Here is a 12113-nt window from a genome sequence, read left to right on the forward strand (position 1 = left end):
ACCAATGGTTGTCGAATCGGTCGGGATATATGAGATGAAGGGACCGTACTGTACGCTAACCATAATTGAATGGTTCTTGCAGGCACTATCATTTGATACCTAGGGAATCATGTAAGCGATGCTGCTAGGCGTTTAACATGATTGGTTGGGTAATATCAGACTTGAGTTCTGACGTTCTTGTTATCAAGGAGTTGATAAGTAAGAATGAAGCAATTGGGGTATGCTCAAATAAGGACATGTTTAGTCCGAATCACATGGAGATGTGAACCCACGGCTAGTTGTATCAATGAACCATTGAGGGCCACACAAGTACTAGCTTTCTAGATCCCGTTGAGAAGTAAAATAGTTCAATGTGTTGAACGGCTTATAAAGGAGTTTCTAAGCGTAAGGAAAAATAGAAGTATTACTTCTATGAGAGAATGTAACTTTTAATATGAGGAAGTGTTCCTAAATTAAAAGTTTGCCAAACAAGTAATGTATTTGAAAATTGTGATTGTCATAAACATTATTAAGGACTAAATTAAATTAATTCAAAGTGTTGAATTAATTATACACTAGTGGACCTAGTAGAATCCAAATAATTAAATTAATTCAAGTGTAGGATTAATTAAATTACATTGGGCCTTGTAGAGCCCAATTAGAAATAATTATTAAACTAGTGGGTTTGAGTAAAATCAAGTAAATGTTAAATGGTCTCAAATGTGTTTGAGACATTTAAATAAAAGTCCATGGGCTTTGTAATTGTTACATGCCCAAGTAAAAATAATGTGCATGGGGAGGTGAAAGGTTGGGAGACAATTTTTTCAATCTCCAAGGCTTGGGATGCTAAAAGTAGTTTTAGCTTTTCCCACAACCAAGAGACAACTAATCCTCCTTCACTCCACACTTGAAATGGCCGAAACTTGCACATACAATTCTTCAACTTTTTCTCTCAATTTTCTTCTTCAATAGTTGAGGAAAGAAATCACTTCTCCTTGAAAAATCTTCTTATTTTTCTAGTGCAAAATAATAAGGGTTCTACCTAGTTGGTGGTGGGCCTAATTTTGAAGGAAAGAAGGAAGCTTGTAGATTGTCTAACTTCAAGAGCTAAGTTGTTTAAAACTTAGTTGGATCCAAACATCAATCTCAAGAGATTGATAGGTATATTTTTCTTAACACCCTATGTATGACATTTTGGTGTTTTTGTATTTGCTACACATTATAGAAATGAGGTGCTCGGTTTTCTTGATGAAAAACAAATTTTGAAACTTCCGTTGCGCACTTGGGCACCTTATTTGATCCCCTTTCACTCTAACAGTACAACCATAAACTAGGACGTTTTCACTCGATAAGTGAGAACCACTTGGAAAGTGCTATATGGAGGGTTGTTCATTGCACTCTACCAGGAGCACCTATCTGCATGCTCGGACATCACAATGTCCCCTACCAATGAAACATGGTACTCACATTGCAGATACTAGTCTCGAACTCGAGCGGCCTATATCCTTCTTAGCGGCGGCTGAATCGAATAGGAACTGTTTAGAATATACAGTTTTCCAAATATGAGTTTCATAATACTCATCATATGAGCATCTCATATTCTTTCTACTATTTGTATATTCAAGTACTTTAACTATGCAACTAGCATGGGTATACAGATAAAAAAGTGCCAAAACAATAATTTCAAATATTATTAAAATAAAGACTGTTTATACATAGAGTTTCATTGTGAACACTCGGCCAACACTTGGCTCAACATGCACCTACTCTAACAAAAAGAGAGTAGCTTGCGAGGGAAACGACTCCAGTCTCAGTTCTAGCCGAGGGAGAACAGACAATCCTGCCAAGCCAGCCTCCCAGCAAGTGAGGTGAGAGACTAGTGAGAGGTAAGGGATTCGAGCTGTTCCTATTCCCGGCCAGTCATAGGAGATCAAACAGTCAAAGGATAACAATGAAGAACCTCTCAAACCAATGAGAGGAGTCTGTTTAGGTTTAGAGGCCTCTAAATTCGTACTTTAAAATTTGCGAAAAAATTTAAAAATTTTCTTTTTCATTAATTAAAATGCCTCATTCATAATAAAATGATAAATAAAGTTTGATGTTCAAAATAGCAGCGGAAGTAAATGTTTGTTTGCAAAATAATAATTTAAAATAATCCAACAAAGAGAAAAATGTTTGAGCTCTAAAATAGTAAATGCTGAAAATGAGGTCCTCGGGTTCCACTACTGCCGACCCTCGATGGCTCACTTTTTCCCGCCCTCGGTCCCGAACTCATCAGTACCTACAACAATCAAATCTAATGAGTCTAAAGACTCAGCATGCATATATCGTAAATAACAAGTAATAATAATAAAATCGCATGCAAAGTGAAAATATCATGTCATGAGTAAATGTAATAAGTACATAACTGAACTGAAAATCGCATTATGAATAATTAATATTACGTGCATAACTGAATTGAACTGTACTGAACTGAACTGAAAGTAGTAAGTGAAATGTTTGCTCCATAGAGCCCTGTCATAAAATAACGTGTAATAATTTTCTGTTGAGATTATGTTATACGCAAGTGGCCCCCTGAACTGCACTGAACTGAACTGAACTGACCGGTAACTCACGACCGGGTGAAATAATGTAGGTATGATCATACTAATGCCATAGTATACTGGGTGGGACCGAAAAGTGACCACCGGGATGAACTGAATTGAACCGTTAAGTGACCACCGGGTGAAGTAATAATAACAGCGAAGTGGCCCCAAGCAATATCACATAAATCTCAAAAATGAATATTTTACATTTTGCACGTAATATAATTAAATACAAAATTAAATATCCTGTATAAATTTTACCATAAGGGTTGGACCGTTCCCAGGCTCGCTGCGACCTAATTATGTCATGAAAAATATGCAAATGATTTACTTGACCAAACTTTGTAATTGAATCCAACAACGAGACAATTACGCCCACTGACTTAGTATTTAATCATGACTCCGAGCCAACCCGAACCAACGTTTAGTCATAATTAAAATACTCTTAATAATGATGAAATAATGCTCCTAAAATGGTAAGAGCCGAAATTTTGGGGAATGGAGGCCAAAACATGAAACGCTCCTTCGAGAGTCAATTTGGCACATCGCACCGTAAATTCTTGTACGACCTGTAAAATGATCCGAATCACAAACGGCCAAAAACATGACCTTCCCAACTCAATGAGGCACTGTCCAGTCCAAGGCCATAGGCTAAAAGCCAACCAAGAACTCGAACAAGCCACTGAACCATCGCAGCAAGTTGCTGTCACAAAAATACAGCAGCAGTGTTTTGGTTTCCTTGCGTCGTTTGCGACGCTAATGTCCATTGGGGCTTGAACCACCGACCAGAACCTCTTACCAACATCCTAGGGAATGAATTGAACCATGGCTAAGGGCCCTAGGCCAGCCACAATTCGCATCACACCAGAAACAAATCATGCGTCCCAACCGAGCACTAATTCTGCGCGTGGGATGTTGCTGTGGTTCTTGCTGTCATGGACCATTCCAGTGGCCATTTGGTTGGCCATGGCATGATCTAGACATCAAGAGGTAGGGTGTGAACCATGGCTTAGGGCCATAGGCCAACCAAGATCCACACCATTCCACAATACCCGAAACACACTTGCTGTAAAATGAGAAGGGCCGAAAGGGGAAGGGGCTGTTCTTGTGTTTTGATTTAAAAACCGATGCAACCATGGACCAAGCCTCAAAAGGGTGACTTGGTCACGCCTTAGACATGCTAGGGAGGTGTTCTAACCATGGCTATAGGCCCCTAGGGCAGCCAAGATCAGACACTTCCCCTTGACAGCAACATGACAGAAAATCGAACACAATATGACACTCATGGGGAAGTTGCTGTCATTTATGGATTCCAGTTGGTATGGGGCTAGAAACAATGGACAAAGGTGTTCCTAACATGTCCTAGTACATGCCTAGGAGCAGCCTTGGGAGCCTTGACACGAGCCAACCACATGAAACACCAAAAACAAGTGAACCGTGAGGAGCACAAGAAAGGCCGAAAATCTGCATCTTTTATTTTCAAAGTTCTTGATATATTTCGGTTATGCCATGGAAATGATGATCATATAATGTTTAAAAATGTTAATATGACTTGATTGAAGAGCAAGGAAAAATATAAACATGCCTGGAAATTTTCGTTTGAAAAGAAACAAACGAGGCGACGACACGGCGCGGCGGAGACGGAGTGTTCTTTTTTTGTTTCTAGTTTTTATCTCTCTTATTTCTCCCTAGCTTCCCACGATTTTTCTCTCAAGTTTACTCTGAAATTTTTGGTGGAATGGTGGAGAGGGAAGTCTAGAAAAAGAATGAATGGGAAATTGCAAGATAAAAGGGATGATTAAATGGCAAAATGAATCTTGCTTTCTTTGAATTTGTGGGATAAGGAAAGGATAATGATATTATTTGATTTGGGAGGGAGTGGTGGCCAAAATCTTCTTTCAAAAATGGGGTAGAAAATTTTGCTTAATTGATAATTATTGAGGATTAAATGGTGAGGGAATTATCTACAAAGAATGGATTAAGGAAATGAATCAAGTAGTGAGTTGTCAAATATTTTTGAATTTAGGGTAGGGATGGCCGAATTTATCTAGTTAAAATGGGTAGGGAAATTGCTTAAATATTAATTATTGAAGATTAAGTGTGATAGAATTATCTCCCAAGAAAATGGATAAGGAAAGGGATCAAGGAAATGAGTTGTTAAACTTTTTAAATCCACCAAGGAAGTGGCCGATTTTTATTAGGTTAAAAGGAGAGAAATATTACTAGATAACATGGTAGAAATATTGCTTAAATATTAATTAGTGGTGAATAAAAATTTAGGGAATTATCTAACAAGAAAAGAAAAGGAAAGATATTAAAGAAATGAGTTGTCAAATATCTATAAATTAATTAAGGAGGGGGCCGATTTTTTTATCTCTCAAAATGAGGTAAAAATTTGCTTAATTAAAGACTATTGAGGATTTAAAATTGAAGGAATTATCTAGGACATGAAAGGTATGTGCCTCGGTCATTACTTCTTCTCGAATTCCATCGACATCGGGCACATACAACCATCCTTCCATCCAAAGGATACCATTATCATCAATTTGAAATCCTGGAAGTTTTCCTTCTTGGATCTGTTCCTTAATTTTAAAGATGGAGGTGTCTTGGCTCTACTTCAATTTGATGGTTTCCCGGAGTCCTGATTGTGCTGATAGTGAAGATAAGCTTACTTTTCCAAAGTTTCTTCGGCCTAAAGCATCTGCCACTTTATTCGCCTTACCTGGATGATAATTGATTACCAAATCATAATCTTTTAGAAGTTCCATCCACCTTCTTTTCCTCATATTTAATTCTTTTTGGGTGAAAATGTACTTGAGGCTCTGGTGATCGGTAAACACCTCACATTTTACTCCATAAAGGTAGTGCATCCAGATTTTAAGTGCAAACACAACTGCAGCTAACTCAAGGTCATGAGTGGGGTAATTCTGCTCATACGGTTTCAATTGTCGTGAGGCATACGCAATATTACCTGACCCTCTTGCATAAGCACACACCTTAATCCTTCCTTGGAAGCGTCACTGTATACAGTGAAATTCTTACCATCCTCGGGAAGAAATAGTACTGGTGTGGATGCGAGTTTGGTCTTCAGGGTTTCAAAACTTCTTTCACAAGCTTCATTCCAAATGAACTTCGAGTTTTTCTGAGTAAGTTTGGTGAGTGGAATGGCTATCGAAGAAAATCTTTCCACAAATTTTCTATAATAGCCAGCTAATCCAAGAAAACTTCTCACCTCAGTTACAGTTTTCGGTTGAGGTCAATCCTTAATTGCCTCTACTTTCTTAGGATCTACTTACACTCCAAATTCTGAGATTATATGGCCTAAGAACGCCACAATCTTTAACCAGAATTCACACTTCTTGAATTTGGCATATAGTTCTTTTTCTCGCAGCGTTTGCAACGTGAGACGCAAATGTTCCTTGTGTTCTTCCTCACTTGGTGAATATACCAAGATATCATCAATAAAAACGACCACGAACTTGTCGAGATATGGTTTGAATACTCGGTTCATAAGGTCCATGAATGCTGCAGGAGTATTTGTTAGACCAAATGGCATTACCGTTAATTCGTAATGTCCATATCTTGTCCTGAAAGCAGTCTTAGGTATATCCTCAGTTTTTACCTTCAATTGATGATAACCAGATCTCAGATCGAGCTTTGAGAAAACCTTGGCTCCTTTTAACTGATCAAAAAGATTATCTATCCTCGGGAGTGAGTACTTATTCTTTATGGTTCTTGTTCAACTCCCGGTAATCAATACATAGCCTCATGCTCCCGTCTTTTTTCTTTACGAATAGCACTGGAGCACCCCATGGAGATACACTTGGGCTAATCTGCTTCTTGTCTAATAATTCCTGGAGTTGTTCCTTTAACTCCTTTAAATCTGTTGGAGCCATTCGGTATGGTGCCTTTGAGATTGGTGCAGCATCAGGGACCAAATTGATTTCAAATTCTACTTCCCTATCGGGTATCTTCCCCGGTAATTCCTCAGGGAAAACATCTGGAAATTCTTGAACAATTGGAATATCGTCTAACTTTAGGATTTCTCCCACGTTGACCTCATTGTTTACTGCTAGATAAATCTCGTCACCTCCTTTTATGGCCTTCCAGGCTTGCGAGGCAGATAGTAGAGATTTTCGTTCTTTGGATTTTCCGTGGTATATGAGTTCCTCTTTGTTCGAAGTCTGAAATCTAATATCTTTCCTTTGACAGTCTATCATGGCATGGTTTTTAGCCAACCAGTCCATTCCAAGAATGATGTCAAACTCTACCATATTGAGTTGAATCAATTCCGCTTTGAAAGTTTGATTGCTGATACAAATTTTACAGTTTCGATACACTTTGTGTGATTCAATTACTTTACTCGTCGGTGTTGCCCCTCTTAAGGGTTCACTAAGAGTATCATGTTTAAGTTTAAGCTTTTTAGCAAATCTTCTAGACACAAATGAATGTGTGGCACCACCATCAAACAAAGCATATGCAGGCATTTCATTGAGTAAAATGGTACCTGCCACCACTTCATTGGTGTTATCAGCTTCCTCTTGGGTGATTGCATAAACCCGAGCATTAGTCTTGTTTTCATGTTGTTTGCTGGGCCCCGTCCCTTTTTCCTTGTTGTCCGGACAATCCTTAATTCTATGACCCACCTTTCCACACTTAAAACAAGCACATGTCTTCCGATAGCATTCTCCAACATGTTTCTGTCGACATGTATCGCACCACTTTCCTTCGGTGTGGCCAGCACTGTTAAAATTTCCTCTTGGAGGTCCATTTGAATGATTAGTCTTCTTAAACTTGGGACCATTTTGAGTAGTTTGGTTGACCAACGGTCTCTTACTCCTGTTTTCTTCCTCACGGCGTTTGATATCTGTTTCTGCGCTCATTGCAGCGCCCATCAAATCTGCAAAGCTGTTTGGCTTGAATACTGCCAATGCCGACTGAATTCGACTGTTGAGTCCCTTCTTGAAACGATGTATTATTAATGTTTCATCCGACATGATCGTTGGGACATAGGTTCCTAGATCGTTGAATCGTGAAGTGTACTCCATTACTGACATGTCTGGAGCCTGTTTGAAGCTTCAAAATCACCCAACTTCTGTAGTCTAAATTCAGCTGGATAGTATTGTTTCAAAAACTCTCTTTTAAAAATTTGCCATGTGATCTCTTCCACTTCTGTCAAAGATGGCGACACAGTTTCCCACCATTTCCTAGCTCGGTCTTCAAAAAACGGTGTTACAATCTCCACTCTCAGATCTTCAGGTATCTCAAGTAAACGCAATTGTGCTTCGACGTTCTTGAGCCAGTTGTGACTGACTTCCGGGTCTGGGTTTCCATCGAAGGTTGGAACTCAATTCCTTCTTAGAGATTCATAATGGTATTTAATTCCACGCGGTTGTGGTTCTTGAGGTGGTTGGATGGTGTTAGCTAATGGGTTCACGAATCCTTGCAACGTCGCAGCTACGATAGTGGCTATTGCCATCATATCTTCTTGGCTGAGGTTTACTCTCTGAGGTGGTGGTGGATTTTCATTTTGTTGGCGCCACGAGGGTTACGATTATTTCGGGGTGGTCTGCCTGCTATATCCTATAAACATGTATTTTATTAATTTGTTTGCCACAAAGTATAATTAAAACAATTTCATTAAATTTTTGAAATTCATACAAGCAAAAGTTTCAAAACTAATGGTAAATCAAATAATTCTTAATACAATCAATGACTAGTCTAGAGTTCTCTCTCTACTCGTCTATAACCTCTCCATCGCCTTCTGCCTCGTTAATTCCTTCTTCCACCGGGTTTTCTTCTAATTGCTCTACGAGTTCTTCCATGTTGACCACTTCATTTTGCAGGTGCTCAATGTAATTCTGCAGTTGTGTGTTGTGATGATCAAGGTTGTGTACTTGATCTTGTAGCTCCTGTATTGTTGATTGGCTTACTTTCTCATTGATTTCTTGATCTGCGATCTGTTCCTCCAGACGGCGTTGTGTTTTGAGAAGGCTATCTTCCCGGATTTTGAGGGTAAAAATCCTATCTTGAGACGGGGAACTCTACCTTGAGGATATGCCTCTAGATCAAACCTCTGCATCTCAAACTAAAGAGGTCTCTGAACCGTCAGATGAGCTATCACTGTGACTTTTCTGCTCAGTGCATCTGCAACTACATTAGCTTTACCCGGGTGGTAGCTAATGTCACAATCATAGTCTTTCACAAGCTCCAACCATCGCCTCTAACGCATATTCAGCTCTTTTTTCTTAAAGAAATACTTGAGGATCTTATGGTCGGTAAAGATCTGGCACTTCTCCCCGTACAAATAATGCCTCCAAATCTTCAAGGAAAATAGTATGGCTACCAACTTTAGATCGTGGTTAGGGTAATTCTTCTCATGAGTTTTCAACTGGCGAGAAGCATATGCTATCACCTTCCCTTGCTGCATCGATATTGCGCCAAGACCGAGCTTCCAAGCATCGGTATACAAGACAAACTCATCGGGCCCTGACGGCATGGCCAAAACTGTTGCTGAGATAAGTGCTTGCTTTAAAGTATCGTAGCTCTTCTGACACTCATTGCTCCACACAAATTTCACATTCTTCTTTGTCAATGATGTGAGTGGAACTGCGATAGAGGAGAATCCTTGAATGAACTTCCGATAATATCCTGCTAAGCCAAGAAAACTGCGAATCTCATATGCATTCTATGGCACAACCCAATCTCTGACTGCTGCAAATTTCGCTGGGTCTACCTCAATGCCACTGCTAGAAACAATGTGGCCTAAGAACGCCAACTTCTCTAACCAGAATTCGCATTTACTGAACTTTGCGAATAATTTATGCTTCTGTAAGGTCTGCAACACTATGGTCAGATGTCTGCTGTGATCCTCTTGATTCTTCGAGTAGATGAGAATGTCGTCTATGAACACTATCACAAACTAATCAAGATACGGCTGAAATATGCGATTCATGAGATCCATGAAGATCGCTGGCGCATTCGTCAAACCGAACTGCATCACAAGGAACTCGTAGTGGCCATAACGAGTCTTGAAGGCAGTCTTGGAAACATCAATATCTTTCACCCTCAACTGGTGATAACCGGACCGCATATCAATCTTGGAGAATACCGAAGCTCCCTGCAATTGAACAAATAGATCCTCAATCCGCGGCAGTGGGTACTTGTTCTTCACTGTCACCCTGTTCAACTCCCGGTAGTCAATACATAGTCTCATGGATCCATCCTTCTTCTTCACAAAAAAGACTGGCGCGTCCCATGGTGAGAAACTCGGTCGAATGAACTCCTTGTCGAGAAGTTCCTGAATCTGCTTCTTCAGCTCTGCCATCTCTGTCGGTGCTAGTCGGTACGGTGCTTTTGAGATCGGTAGCATAAGTTCAATAGAAAACTCCACCTCTCTATCGGGTGGCATACCAGAGACGTCCTCAGGAAAAACGTCTAAGAAATCTCTAACAATCGGAACATTTGCGGCTGATTGACTGGGTGTCTCGGGGACAGATATAAAAGTTGCTAAAAACGCTTGACACCCTCTATGTATGAGCTTCCTAGCCTTGACATAAGGAATAATACGCGGTAAGGGAAAGTACCTGTCCGGCTCAAATAAGAATTGTGTCATCCCAGGCGGTCGGACTAGAACAGATCTCTGCTGGAAGTCTATCAACACTCTGTTCTGCAATAGCCAATCCATGTCTAATATGATGTCAAACTCTGCCATCGGCAATACGATCAGATTCGCATAAACAAGGTTGCCATGAAGCTCCAGATCTATGTCTCGGATCACATTGGTGGCTGCCATCTCCTCTCCCGAAGGCAGTACAACTGAGTAGGCTACATCTAGCCCAACGGTCTTTACTTTGAGAAAATTCGCAAAGACCTCAGAAATAAATGAGTGAGTGGCCCCTGAATCTATCAAGGCTTTTGTAGCTGAGCCAGCTATGAAAATTCTCCCTGAAAGGTTAGAACACTAGGCTGAACCCAATAATCACAAAACTAACTAATAGACATGCAAAGGCCAAAGTTCTTCTAACTTAAATTTCCCAAAAATAATACTGAGTAGAGCATGTAACCCTATCGCAATTCTAGGTTCAAAATCTTGACCCAAAACATTAAATCCCAAATATAAATTTAAAGCTTAAAGGTACCTGTCATAAGCATGGAATTGGGGTTCGTCTCCGCTGCATGGAGAGCAAATACCCTGCCTTGGGTAGGCAAGTTCCTCTGAGGGCACTGCGGTAGCACGTGGTCTGGGCTACCGTACTTGTAACATTTCCGAGAGCCATACATACATACTCCAGGATGGCGGCGTGAGCATTTGGGACAGATCGGATGCTCAATAGGCTTAGGGACTGCGCGTCCCCGCTGCTGCTGGCCCCTGTTCCTGGGTGGGCCGTGGAAAGGTCTCTTATTCTGCTGCTGATGCTACTGAGGAGGAGGGCGGTGCGGTACCTGGACTGGTCGCTTGCCCTGGCGGTCTCTCTCGATATCCCGCTGATCTTACTCTGCGGCTAGAGCTCCGGAGACAGCGACCTCATAAGTAGTAGGGTCAGATACCCTAACATCATGGCGAAAGATCGGCCGTAAACCCACCAAGAAATGCATTAACATGGCCTTGGCATCATTCGCGATCAGGGGTACAAAATTACAACCCCTCTCAAATTTACGGATGAACTATTTAACAGTCAAATCTCCCTGTCTCAGGCTCATAATTTCTGTGGTCAACCTGGTGCGCACTTTCTCAGTAAAATACTTGGAGTAGAATACCTCCGTGAAACGTGCCAAACTCAGTGTAGCCAAGTTCAAGGCTACTGATGCTCCTTCCCACCATAAGAGGGCATCTCCTCCGAATAAATATGTGGCACATCGAACTCTGTTTGCATCTCCAAGCTACATAAACTCGAAGATAACCTCGAGGGACTTGATCCAGCCCTCGACATTCATGGGGTCCGTCGTTCCTGAAAACTCCTTAGGACGCATCTTCATGAATCTCTCGTAGACATCCTCAGGCCCTGTCGGCCCAGCTGCCACCGCGGCATTGTTCCTCGCAAACTGTGCGAAGAACCGGTTCATCCCAGCTAGCATCTGGGCATTCATGTCAGGTGGAGGGGGTGGAGGTCCGAATCCCCCCTGTCCTTGATCCTCACCGTCTTCATGACGGCGCTCATCATCGCCTCTCGGGCGTCCAACCTGGCGTCTAGGAGGCATATTGTTCCTTATATAACCCATACGTAACCAACATGCATAATTCAATAATTTATTTAAATGTATATAAATACTGAACAATTAAAATCTGAACGTAAAAATACTTCATGAGAACATGCAGTTAAAATAATTCCGGCTTTAAATAAAATGCATGAATGTAAAACTTACAGACCGAAGACGTGACTTCGTGAGCTTCTCGAGGTCAGTAGTAGTGCAACCCTTTACAAGAACATAGGCTCTGATACCACCTGTAATGGCCTCTAAATTCGTACTTTAAAATTTGCGGAAAAATTTAAAAATTTTCTTTTTCATTAATTAAAATGCCTATTCATAAATAAAATGATAAATAAA

General features: G+C 40.7%; 1 pseudogene; it reads left to right on the plus strand.

Annotated features, from left to right (window-relative positions):
* Window positions 1-4366, plus strand: part of LOC140957961 (small ribosomal subunit protein uS4m-like) — a 13242-nt pseudogene extending 8876 nt beyond the window's left edge.
* Window positions 4367-12113: the final 7747 nt, after the last annotated feature.

The sequence above is a fragment of the Primulina huaijiensis genome, chromosome 14 (assembly GCF_012295235.1).
Source record: "Primulina huaijiensis isolate GDHJ02 chromosome 14, ASM1229523v2, whole genome shotgun sequence".
Lineage (NCBI taxonomy): Eukaryota > Viridiplantae > Streptophyta > Magnoliopsida > Lamiales > Gesneriaceae > Primulina > Primulina huaijiensis.